The following is a 14,182-nucleotide window of genomic DNA, read 5'->3' as shown; positions in this document are numbered from 1 at the left end:
AACTATTGTTAGAATTTGAATGAGAATACTTAGGGCTGCTTTCCAGTTACGCGTTTTTTATATGCACGTACACGCACGGAAAATTTGAAGTGCTTCTAATATTTAACATCCCGGTCTACAAGTGCATACTAAAATATGCGGAAAACTAAGTTCTTTCGATTTATTTACTTAGTTTTTACCTAGTTTTTTCAAAGATAACATATATAAGGATTTAGACATTTCCGTGCGTGTACGTGCATATGAAAAACGCCTAACTGGAAAGCAGCCTTTAGCTAATCACACATGCGTAAAATATCGGCACAGTCATATTTTCTTATTAAGAAATCGAATTATTTCAATAGTTTTTGTTTTTCCTGCATGGGCACGCTTTTTGAATGGTATCTTCCAATTTTTCTCACCATTTTGGGGTACTTTCATTTTTCCAAAATGTGTGTAAACAATTATAACAATGTGAAAGCAATTTTACTAATGATTTACAGAGAAATTTATATATAATATTTATATATATATATATATATATATATATATATATATATAAATTTTCTCTGTAAATCATTAGTAAAATTCATTAGTAAAATTGCTTTTCACATTGTTATAATTGTATATATATATTATATATATATTATTATTATATATTATATTTATATTTATATATATATATATATATATATATATATATATATATATTATTATATATATATTATATAATATATATATATATTATATATATATATATATTATATATATATATACAAACCCATTTGCAAAAACGTTGGCCGCAGATAGATAGATAGATAGATACTCGATACTCTAATTAGAATTGCATATGATTACATTAGCATGGGATTTCAATCATATTACACAACATATGCAATTCTAATTAGATTTCGGGTATCTATCTATATATCTATCTGCGGCCAACGTTTTTGCAAACGGGTGTATATATATATATTATATATATATATATATATATATATGTATATATATATATATATATATATATAATATATATATATATATATATATATATATATATATATATATATATATATATATATATATATAGATATTCGCCGTTACGTTACATTCGCTGTTCATTAAATGTTATGTTTGTAGTTAAAAAATACCTAGGTTACACTAGGGCACAGGCAAGTTACACTAGGGCACAGGCAAGTTACACTAGGGCACAGCCAGGTTACATGCACTAGGGCACAGGCAAGTTACACTAGGGCACTGCCAGGTTACACTAGGGCACGGACAAGTTACACTAGGACACAGCCAGGTTAGATGCACTAGGGCACAGGCAAGTTACACTAGGGCACAGCTAAGTATGGTATAAGTTTTTGTTAATTTCAAAAGCAATTAAATTCTCTCTTGAGCAATTTATATATATGAATACATTTTCATGGGATTTCAATCATATTACACAACATATGCAATTCTAATTAGATTTCGGGTATCTATCTATCTGCGGCCAACGTTTTTGCAAACGGGTGTATGTATATATATATTATATATATATATATTATATATATATATATATATATATATATATATATATATATATATATATTTATATTCGCTATTACGTCATCTTAATGCTAACCCTGAAAATCAATTCTTTAATTCTTCAAACTTTGGACTATAGTATATAGTTGAAAGCTTGAACAATTAAAATGTTGATGTTAAGAGATATCATTATGTGTATGTTATCAAAATACTGAGTAGTTCCGGCAATTTCAGGCTGACAATTTAGAGTGTTAGAAAGGCTAAATCATTGAAAAAATATTTGTTAATATCCACATCACAGCTAGAAAACCTGAATTGCAGTTGATATTAAACATTATAAATATGGGATAGGCTGAATAGAAAAGGATTTCCATTATTAATTGGGCCAGCACGGCTATGTTGGAGGTAGCTGAAATTAGGAAATTATTAGATTCTCTGATTAACCTGTGTCTTGCTTGATTCATATTTTGACTCTCAAGATGTCCTGTTTATTCAGATATTTTACTTTGAGAACTATCAGACCAAGGTCTTTTTGAACAAATTGAGTTTGAAGAGCGAAGTTAGTGCAAAAGATCGACCGAGCAAGCAAGGTTAATGAAAAATTTATAATATGGCACAAGGGCATGTATATTTGCGCTTGAAACAAACAAGAAATGCATGGTTTACCAACTGTCTGGAGAAATTTTGTTAATTTCAACAGCAAATATTAAATTCTCTCTTGAGCATTTATTTGGGCCCTTTTTAATCAGAATTTCTCAGTTTTTCACTTTTGATGGATCTCCAGTAACGCAGGTCCATTACGGGAAAGTGCCGGTCCATTACAGAGTTGTACTTTACTGGGGTAACAATTTTTTGAATTTTTTGAATTGGTAACAATTTTTGGAATTTTTGACTGGGGTTTACAATTTTTTGAATAACAACCCCTTACCCCTGACAAGTTACTCAACTGACAAGTTTCCTTGTTTAAGGACAAGAACACCAGGATCATACCCATATGGTACTCTTGACATTTATGAAACATTCATTAGGCCAAACACTTTAGCAAAAATGCAGACTACAGTCACTACAGTGCAGCAAATTGCGCATGACAACAAACTACAGTTTCTTGTACATCCAACAGCAATTTCAGTAAAATTGTTTAGTGCAATATGATGTTCATTAAATGTTTGTAGTTAAAAAATACCTAGGTTACACTAGGGCACAGGCAAGTTACACTAGGGCACAGCCAGGTTACACTACTATAGGGCACAGGCAAGTTACACTAGGGCACACGCAAGTTACACTAGGGCACAGGCAAGTTACACTAGGGCACAGGCAAGTTACACTAGGGCACAGCAAGGTTACACTACTATAGGGCTCAGGCAAGTTACACTAGGGCACAGGCAAGTTACACTAGGGCACAGCCAGGTTACACTACTATAGGGCACAGGCAAGTTACACTAGGGCACAGCTAAGTAAGGTATATGTTTTTGTTGATTTCAAAAGCAATTAAATTCTCTCTTGAGCATTTATTTGGGCCCTTTTTAATCAGAATAACTCAGTTTTTCACTTTTGATGGATCTCCAGTAACGCAGGTCCATTACGGGAAAGTGCCGGTCCATTACAGAGTTGTACTTTACTGGGGTTGTACAATTTTTTGAATAACAACCCCTTACCCCTGACAAGTTACTCAACTGACAAGTTTCCTTGTTTAAGGACAAGAACACCAGGATCATACCCATATGGTACTCTTGACATTTATGAAACATTCATTAGGCCAAACACTTTAGCAAAAATGCAGACTACAGTCACTACAGTGCAGCAAATTGCGCATGACAACAAACTATAGTTTCTTGTACATCCAACAGCAATTTCAGTAAAATTGTTTAGTGCAATATGATGTTCATTAAATGTTTGTAGTTAAAAAATACCTAGGTTACACTAGGGCACAGGCAAGTTACACTAGGGCACAGCCTGGTTACACTACTATAGGGCACAGGCAAGTTACACTAGGGCACACGCAAGTTACACTAGGGCACAGGCAAGTTACACTAGGGCACAGGCAAGTTACACTAGGGCACAGCCAGGTTACACTACTATAGGGCACAGGCAACAAGTTACACTAGGGCACAGCCAGGTTACACTACTATAGGGCACAGGCAAGTTACACTAGGGCACAGCTAAGTAAGGTATATGTTTTTGTTAATTTCAAAAGCAATTAAATTCTCTCTTGAGCATTTATTTGGGCCCTTTTTAATCAGAATTTCTCAGTTTTTCACTTGTGATGGATTTCCAGTAACGCAGATCCATTACGGGAAAGTGCTGGTCCATTACAGAGTTGTACTTTACTGAAGTTGTACTTTCCTGGGGTTGTACAATTTTTTGAATAACAACCCCTTACCCCTGATATGAACAATGCTAAATTTAGTATTGTACTCTGACCAAAAATTGGAAAGTAAATCCAATCACAGAGACAGAGTAAAATGTATGTACACTGTATCTCTGATTGTTCAACATACATTACTTTGTAAGAGAATTAGAGAAATAGTATTAGCCAAGAGTCAGCATTTAGCAGCAACAAAAGATTGCCCATTTTGCAGATTGCCCATTGAAGCAAAGGATAAAGAGCTGATTTTCATCCATGGAGCTCTAATAAAAAGTTATTTAGTCAGCATGATTTCCTCAGAGTGCTAATCTGGAAATCAGAATGCTGCTGAGAATGAACAGCATGCTGTCTTGAATGCTAATAATATAATAATGTCAACATACTGTTGATAAATATAAAAAATACTAATAAAATCCATTCTACATTGAACATAGAAATACACTGACTGTACACTCTGTTTTTTTACATTGAATATCAAGAACACAAGATGTCCACCTTTGGATTTTGCTTTATTTTGTAATTCTTGCTCAAGTTTTCTGCTTGCCATGGTTATAGTACACAGAATGAAAATATAAAAATGTCAAAATAACATTTCATTAGGGCAGGGGGCATTTCCCTTCATCCAAGAAATTGGTTTACAACAAAAATACCATTTTGGTATCAGATGTCTGGCCTACTGGAAAATTAGGTTTCTAAACACTTGTGCATGGGCTATAGGTTACAAAATAATTTCAGTTTATGGTTTAATTATGTAATGTAGTTGCTAACTCTTGATCTGGAATACAAAGGGTTGAAAAAAGGGCTGGTCAAAATAACCTAAAATAAAATAGAATTACCTGGTCAATTACTATTGCATAAATAAAGTCTTACTCACCTGACAAGTTTCCTTGTTTAAGGACAAGAACACCAGGATCATACCCATAGCTTTTGTATGGTACTCTTGACATAAATGAAACATTTATTAGGCCAAACACTTTCGCAAAAATACAGACTACAGTCACTACAGTGCACCAAATTGCGCATGACAACAAACTATAGTTTCTTGTACACCCAACAGCAATTTCAGTAAAATTGTTTAATGCAATATGATGTTCATTAAATTTTTGTAGTTAGAGCACAGCTAGGTTACACTAGGGGCTAGGGCACAGGCAAGTTACACTAGGGCACACTCAGGTTACACTAGGGCAAAGGCAAGTTACACTAGGGCACACTCAAGTTACACTAGGGCAAAGGCAAGTTAGTCACTAGGGCACAGGCAAGTTACACTAGGGCACACTCAAGTTACACTAGGGCAAAGGCAAGTTAGTCACTAGGGCACAGGCAAGTTACACTAGGGCACACACTAAGTTACACTAGGGCACACTCAGGTTACACTAGGGCACAGGCAAGTTACACTAGGGCACACTCAGGTTACACTAGGGCAAAGGCAAGTTACACTAGGGCACAGCCAGATTACACTAGGGCAAAGGCAAGTTACACTAGGGCACACACTAAGTTAAATAAGGGCACATTAGCTAAAAGTAATTTTGCGATAACTCCTTCAATTTTCATGCAAATGACCTGATTTTTGGCATGCATGTTAATTTCTACTTGTACTACCAGCTCACTAGATTTTTTCTTTATTGCTTGTCCATTTTATTTTAACTTTTTCTCCAAAATGCCACGTTACAAAAGGGCACATGTGCCCGTGTGTAATCTGAAATGTGCCCACTGAGCTATATATAGCTCCCACTGAGCTATATATAGCTCAGTGAATGTGCCCTTATGTTATGGAAACGAAGGAGAGGAATACTTCGAAAGGATTGCCTTTTTGTGCTAAGAAAGGTTAGTAAATTATTTTTACTGTTGCTTATGCACCAAGTAACAAGAGCACAGGAGCATAGCATTTATTATTAAGCGTATTCTGTGCATTAAATGTTTATTTACATGTCGCATGTTTATAATGTTTATAATGTTTATAATATGATGCCTAAATTGACTGCCTTTCAATGCTGTACTATGACTTCTTACACTGTCTTACACACATATACCATGACTTACACTCTCTTACACAGCTGAGTGATATTGCTGTACATTGCTCTACTATAGATTAACCTAAATGATCTGCCATTATCATATTTGCACTGCTTTACCATACACTGTATGCTGCTGTTAAACTGAATAAAACAATGTCCTCCCATACAATATTGATATTTGATAGCATAATATGAGTTAGTATAAATTAATGTGGTGCTTGACAGCATAACTTAATGCATTAGTATTTAATGATATATGTTGCCAAACAGCATAATATAATTTGTTTGGATAAACTAGCTATTCTGTATAGTGTATATCTTAAAAAAGATTCACTCATTTCAACCTATCATCTTAAGTCACTGTAGGTATACCAAAGAGCTACCCACCAAAATACTTGTCAATATCTATTGTATAAGTTGCTGAGATTTCATAAGTGTATGACTAAACCCCAGCCATTTGATTTTCTCAAATGTGCAGTGTTACACTTTATGCTTTAATTCATCCTTTATATCATTCTGAGCATCTAATTATTTGATATATGGAGGTTTGAGTAAAATTTCATTAGGTAATTTTCATGTTAGCATCAGGTTATTGGTCGTAGTTGTACCTTAATTGTGACTTAGGCAAAATCACTAATTTAAATAACATTTCATCAGAATGTAACATTTGTTTCACTCAAGGTATATTGATCAGTAGTTTACCCACAAAAGTACTTATTTATACAGGTGTTTCTACATTCATACATGTATGCAGGTGTTTGTTGTATAAAACTCTTAAATCCGTTTCAACTATAATATATCGGGAGATTGGTTAATTTTGCACTAATCATACTGATTTAGTTAATTCACTACGTTTTAATATGATGGCATAATATGTGTTGATATAAAATACCCGGTAATGCAGTGTTTGATACCATGGTATAATGTACTGGTATAATACAATGCAATGTTTGATACCATGGTATAATGTACTGGTATAATACAATGCAGTGTTTGATACCATGGTATAATGTACTGGTATAATACAATGCAATGTTTGATACCATAGTATAATTTACTGGTATAATACAATGCAATGTTTGATACCATAGTATAATGTACCAGTATAATGCAATGCAATGTTTGATACCATAGTATAATGTACTGGTATAATGCAATGCAATGTTTGATACCATAGTATAATGTACTGGTATAATGTAATGCAATGTTTGATACCATAGTATAATGAATTGGTATAAAATAATGCAGTGTGTGATAGCATAATATAATGACATAATGTGTTAATACAATATATATTAACTCTAACATTCCAGGAGAGATTGGTTAATTTAGCACTAATCATAGCGATTTAGTTAATTCACTACGTTAATTTTAATATGATCGGCTATGTATCAGTTTAATTTTTTGCTTGTATACATGTGTTGGTTGTAAAACTTTTTGAACTATATTATACGGTGATACTAACTCTAACATTATCGGGAGATACTATACTGATTTGGTTAATTCACCGCGATTCTGATTGACAAATTCTGCTACTAAGCCAATAACTACCGTATATAGTTAAAGAGTAAACTACCTTTTTATATAACCGGCCCCAGATGATTATTTTCTGTGGGTTAGGGTTAGGGTAGGCCAGAACCCTGTTGTATATATACTAGACAAAAGTACGAAGCCAATGACTATATGTTACCGTAATTACTTAAACTTGGTCATGAAGTAGAAAAATGTTCTATCCTTTAATATTTTTTCCCGTAAGCGTGGAGTGTGCCCTAAGAATTTTTACAGTACATGAGTACAATGTCAATTTATAATATATCTATAACTCAGATGCTTAGAAAAACTGCTTTTAATATTTGGAAACAGTATTTCAAGGTTGTTTTAGCAGACAGCGCACTGAAAAACACGGCCATGGAAACGCACTCATCTTAACTTTTTGTATTTAATGTTTTACTTTTAATGCTACATGATTGTTTTACATTGTCTATACTGCTAGTTAACTCTGTCATATATAGAAGACAGTTTTACTGTTTATAACCAATGGCTGGTTGTTCAAAAGCAAGTTAACTTTATATATAAGTAAAAACTTTTAATGCCAGATGATTACTTTACTCTTTCCACAGTGCCATAACTCTGTCATGTGTATATATAGAAGACAATTTTACTGTTTAATACCAGTGACTGGGTGTTCAAAAGCAAGTTAACTTTAATCTGGGGCAGGGCGCTGTAAAACACGTGCATGCATGGAAGCGCACTGCCAATGCTCATCGTATAGTTTATATATTTAATTTTTACTTCTAATCCCAGATGTTTGTTTTACTCTGTCCGTAATGGCAGAACTCTGCCGTATATGACAGACAAGTGGCTCAGTAGTTTTTGTAAAGCAGGTTAACTTTAACATGGGGGAAAGGCGCTGTATTTGTATAACACGGGCATGGACACGTGCTCATCTTAGCTCAATATATATAATGTTTAACTTTTAGTGCCAGATGATTATTTTACTCTGTCTATAGTGCCATAACTCTGTCATATACTGAAGAAAGTTTTACTGTTTAATACCAGTTGCTGGTTGTTCAAAAGCAAGTTAACTTTATAACCTCTTGCTCACATTAGCTTTATATATAACGTTTTACTTTTAATGCCAGATGACTGTTTTACTCTGTCATATAGTTCCAGAACTCTGTCATATATACAAGACAATTTTACTGTTTAATAGTCCCAGTGGCTCGTTGTTCAAAAACAAGTTAACTTTATAACCTGTTGCTCATGTTAGCTTTATATATAATTTTTACTTTTAATGCAAGATGATTGTTTTACTCTGTCTATAGTGCCAGAGCTCTGTCGTATATCAATCACCACCAAAGTTGCTGTGTCGATGTTGAAGGAGAATAAGAATTTGAAGCACCTAACAAAGAAATTTACCAACCAGCAAATATACGACAAGCTGAGGACGGAGAGGAAAATTGCGAAAAGAGAAAAAGAAAAAAATAAAGATATGGACTCCCGTATCGGTGACTAACTGACACATTTGTCTTTTAGGATGTTTATTGACATTCTACAGTAAAAAATAATAGACTTGCAGTACAAAACAACGCTAACTCCAAAAATCAGCATTTTAATTGTACAAGCTCTCGACTGTGCTTGTATAGTTGAAAGCTTGAACAATTTAACTGACTGTCGGAGTTACCGTTGCTTTATATTTCTTAAGATACTGATATATTCAGAACTGTAGATTTATATATCATAGAATTTTATGCAATTTTCTATCATACAAAGTGTCCAAGAAAAAACGAAAACTACCGAAATTAACTATTGTTAGAATTTGAATGAGAATACTTAGGGCTGCTTTCCAGTTACGCGTTTTTTATATGCACGTACACGCACGGAAAATTTGAAGTGTTTCTATGCGGAAAACTAAGTTCTTTCGATTTATTTACTTAGTTTTTTCAAAGATAACATATATAAGGGTTTAGACATTTCCGTGCATGTACGTGCGTATGAAAAACGCCTAACTGGAAATAATCACACATGCGTAAAAATATCGACACAGTCATATTTTCTTATTAGAAAATCGAATTATTTCAATAGTTTTTGTTTTTCCTGCATGGGCACGCTTTTTGAATGGTATCTTCCAATTTTTCTCACCATTTGGGGGTACATTCATTTTTCCAAAATGTGTGTAAACAATTATCACAATGTGAGAAGCAATTTTTCTAATGATTTACAGAAAATTTACCTTAAAATAGCACGGGTATGTTGGAGGTAGCTGAAATTAAGAAATTATTAGATTCTCTGATTAAAAATTTAAAATCTCAACCTGTGTCTTGCTTGATTCATATTTTGACTCTCAAGATGTCCTGTTTATTCAGAAATTTTTACTTTGAGAACTATCAGACCAAGGTCTTTTTGAACAAATTGAGTTTGAAGAGCGAAGTTAGTGCAAAAGATCGACCGAGCAAGCAAGGTTAATGAAAAATTTATGATATGGCACAAGGGGCATGTATATTTGCGCTTGAAACAAACAAGAAATGCATGGTTTACCAACTGTCTGGAGAAATTTTGTTAATTTCAAAAGCAATTAAATTCTCTCTTGAGCTTTTTTTTGGGCTCTTTTTAATCAGAATTTCTCAGTTTTTCACTTGTGATGGATTTCCAGTAACGCAGATCCATTACGGGAAAATGCTGGTCCATTACAGAGTTGTTCTTTACTGAAGTTGTACTTTCCTGGGGTTGTACAATTTTTTGAATAACAACCCCTAACCCCTGATATGAACAATGCTAAATTTAGTATTGTACTCTGACCAAAAATTGGAAAGTAAATCCAATGACAGAGACAGAGTAAAATGTATGTACACTGTATCTCTGATTGTTCAACACACATTACTTTGTAAGAGAATTAGAGAAATAGTATTAGCCAAGAGTCAGCATTTAGCAGCAACAAAAGATTGCCCATTTTGCAGATTGCCCATTGAAGCAAAGGATAAAGAGCTGATTTTCATCCATGGAGCTCTAATAAAAAGTTATTTAGTCAGCATGATTTCCTCAGAGTGCTAATCTGGAAATCAGAATGCTGCTGAGAATGAACAGCATGCTGTCTTGAATGCTAATAAATATAATGTCAACATACTGTTGATAAATATAAAAAATACTAATAAAATCCATTCTACATTGAACATAGAAATACACTGACTGTACACTCTGTTTTTTTACATTGAATATGAAGAACACAAGATTTCCACCTTTGGATTTTGTTTTATTTTGTATTTCTAGCTCAAGTTTTCTGCTTGCCATGGTTATAGTACACAGAATGAAAATATAAAAATGTCAAAATAACATTTCATTAGGGCAGGGGGCATTTCCCTTCATCCAAGAAATTGGTTTACAACAAAAATACCATTTTGGTATCAGATGTCTGGCCTACTGGAAAATTAGGTTTCTAAACACTTGTGCATGGGCTATAGGTTACAAAATAATTTCAGTTTATGGTTTACGTAATGTAGTTGCTAACTCTTGATCTGGAACACAAAGGGTTGGAAAAAGGGCTGGTCAAAATAACCTAAAATAAAATAGAATTACCTGGTCAATTACTATTGCATAAATAAAGTCTTACTCACCTGACAAGTTTCCTTGTTTAAGGACAAGAACACCAGCCATATGGTACTCTTGACATTTATTCATTAGGCCAAACACTTTAGCAAAAATGCAGACTACAATCACTACAGTGCACCAAATTGCGCATGACAACAAACTATAGTTTCTTGTACATCCAACAGCAATTTCAGTAAAATTGTTTTTAGTGCAATATGATGTTCATTAAATGTTTGTAGTACCTAGGTTACACTAGGGCACAGGAAAGTTACACTAGGGCACAGCCAGGTTACACTAGGGCACAGGCAAGTTACACTAGGGCACAGCCAGGTTACAGGGCACAAGCAAGTTACACTAGGGCACAGCCAAGTTACACTAGGGCACACACTAAGTTACACTAGGGCACATGTGCCCTAGTGTAACTTAATAGGTTACACTAGGGCACAGCTAAGTTACACTAGGGAACACACTAAGTTACGTAAGGGCACATCAATATGTCAGTCAGTCAGTCAGTCAGTCAGTCAGTCAGTCAGTCAGTCAGTCAGTCAGTCAGTCAGTCAGTCAGTCAGTCATAGTGTAAACTTTACGGGGGGTAGATTGATTTATGCGTATAGTACCTTTTTGAGTATGATCAGTAATTTAAAGTTTTTAAATCAGTTTAAATTGCTTTAGTTATTAATGCACTATGTCCTTTTTGCAAAGTTCACCAAAATATTGAGGAATTTTGGCGGTTACTGTAAATTTTGATGCATTGCTTTTCCGCGGTTTAGGTTTTGTTTTAAAACGATTTGCGCTGTATTACCCCCCGGAACACCCGATTTTTTCACACGTCGCAACTGCGCATGTGCCGTCCAGACTTGAACATTATTCACGATGTAAAGAAACGAGGAGCGACGAGCATTGCTTCAAAACATTCCGGGCGTAAAAATCGAGCAATTCTTTGAGAATCTACGCAATTTATCAACTTATGTTATGAATTACGAGCATTCAATTCAACACAAATATAATTTGGAAGGTTTATTCCATAAATAGAGCTAAGAGGTTAGGAAGAAACGACGCCGTGTTGTTTATGTATTGATAGACTCTTACACAGTTACACGAATTTATATTATGTCGATAGCAAGTCGATACCTGGTATTCTGCATACAGTACATAAATGATACTATAAAAAACGGACATTTTGTGCAGTAATCAAATCATTTTGGCAGTATACAGTATTGATTATAAGTATATTGTTTTGTATCGATTTACGCGTCGAAGTATCCACATCATAGACATAATATGCACCGCGGTTTATTTACATTATTTACAACGCAACTATTTTTGCTATTCTTATGAAGTGACGGATAAATTGTAGCCATCGTATATATGTAGTGAATGTAGTCACAGTTGTTTGACGAAGAAAAGAGACTAAACTGAGAAAATCGCGCCCGGTTAGGTTTACATGGGCAACTAAAATTGTAATTTATTAGTGACAGTATCCGCGGCTAACGTAACTTGAGTACTTTGAGTAATTTCCTTTTGATTAATGTTTAACCTAGTTCATTATATTTTTACTGGCATAAGTCAAACAAAATTTTTATGTTGGGACAAACGTCTGGTTGCTTAGGTATTACAGGGCATGAAAACTTTGCACTATCCTTGGATCCCTAGTTAGCTTTTATTCACGACGTCAATGAACCTGATGATAAATATCAAAACGAAAATGAGGTATAACAATGTATTAATATGTGTGCACCATAATGGCATGTAGTCTTCTGTGGTTTAGTGTTAGTCTCCAATTTTCTTCGTATTTTACATTTTCTGTTGTTGTAGAACTTATTGGCTGATAGGAAGTGTTATTCCTTGCGTTGCGAAAGAATCGAGACATTACAGGGTCAACTTGCTATTACTAACAAAGGAATAGCTTTTGCCAAAAGCCAGATTGCAGTTGGTTTGAAATATTTTCGACATCTAGGTACTTCTCTGGCAAGCCTGGAAGAAATTGATGAGAAATGCGATGATGATGATGTCATAATTAATAATAAAAATGTCATATATTATAGGAAAAATAAATAGTAATAAAACTCTAAATTTGTATACTGATCTATATATGACAATTCCTTTTTAGTTTAGGAGTGTTCCATGCATGTGACAAGTTCGTTTACAGTTATCAATATACTGTAGTTTATATATCATAATCTTCCTAGTTCCTACGCTCATATTATGGTTATAAAACTTATCCCGTCGTAAAATGCACTAGAATGGATAAGCCTACTTACTCAGCACTCGTTGGAGTGTTTGAAAATTTGCATTATATTGAAGTTTGGATGCATATTATAATATTCGCGACTATTTATACCATATTATGTTTGTTATGATTAGCATGGTTTTGTAAAGTTCTTGTACGCCTAATCAATGCATCTTACGCGAAGCAATGGAAATATCTCTCTTTATTTTATTTCAGGATATTGTTTAATTTGTGTTAAATCAACTATTGCTATCATAAGGGGATAATATATGGGAGTACGAAGTTGTGTGTTTTAAAATACGACCCTCCCAGCTTTGTTAATAAGCGCAATCTAATACGTCTTTCCTGGGCATTGTGAACCCTAAAATGGGCCGAAATAATCAAAATTTTCTCAAAATTTCCCAATTTGGACTTATGTTTGAAAAACCCTAGATCCGCCCCTGCGGACGTTGTATTAACGTCGCGCCGTGACGTTAATCTTAACGTTACTACCACGTTCCTACAAGCTCACAAAAAAAACGTTTACCCAAAATAACGTTATCTAAGCGTTCGACGAACGTTGATACAACGTTCATACAACGTGATTGTGCTAGCTGGGTTTGGTGTTTACCACATATTAGCACTTACCAGACGTAGGCTTCCAGCCGGGCTGGTAAATTTCCTTGTGCATTAAGCCAGTTTCTTTTGGTCCCACCTGGTACATAAATTTCTGAAAGGGTTATTTGGATGAATTCTTTTGAAGCATATCTCGTAAAATGGAAATAACCACAATGTTCAAGTACAACACACAACAGACTGTAATGCCTTACATACAGTGTTCTATGCCATATAGAGATGTACTGATCAAGAACTCAAGTTGGTGCCCATTGCCAGTCTCTGCTCGGTTTTTACTCAGCATTATGCACCATTTTGTTATTCGCCATTGACGAGTTAAGGTGATTTGGATTTCAGTCTAACATTAGCACTCGATGGCATTAA

General features: G+C 34.3%; 1 protein-coding gene across 1 annotated transcript in view; it reads left to right on the top strand.

The window, feature by feature from the left end:
- LOC114542781 overlaps positions 1-12,967 on the top strand; it is a 33,463-nt gene extending 20,496 nt beyond the window's left edge. Inside the window, exon 15 of the transcript XR_003689762.1 lies at positions 12,790-12,967. The gene's annotated coding sequence lies outside the window, so the exon portion shown is untranslated. The remainder of the gene's footprint in view (positions 1-12,789) is intronic.
- Positions 12,968-14,182: the final 1,215 nt, after the last annotated feature.

This window comes from Dendronephthya gigantea, unplaced genomic scaffold, assembly GCF_004324835.1.
Source record: "Dendronephthya gigantea isolate DGI-Jeju-01 unplaced genomic scaffold, DenGig_1.0 000397F, whole genome shotgun sequence".
Taxonomy (NCBI): Eukaryota; Metazoa; Cnidaria; class Anthozoa; order Malacalcyonacea; family Nephtheidae; genus Dendronephthya; species Dendronephthya gigantea.
The sequence above is the reverse complement of the archived record's forward strand: the minus strand, read 5'-3'. Positions and strand labels throughout refer to the sequence as shown.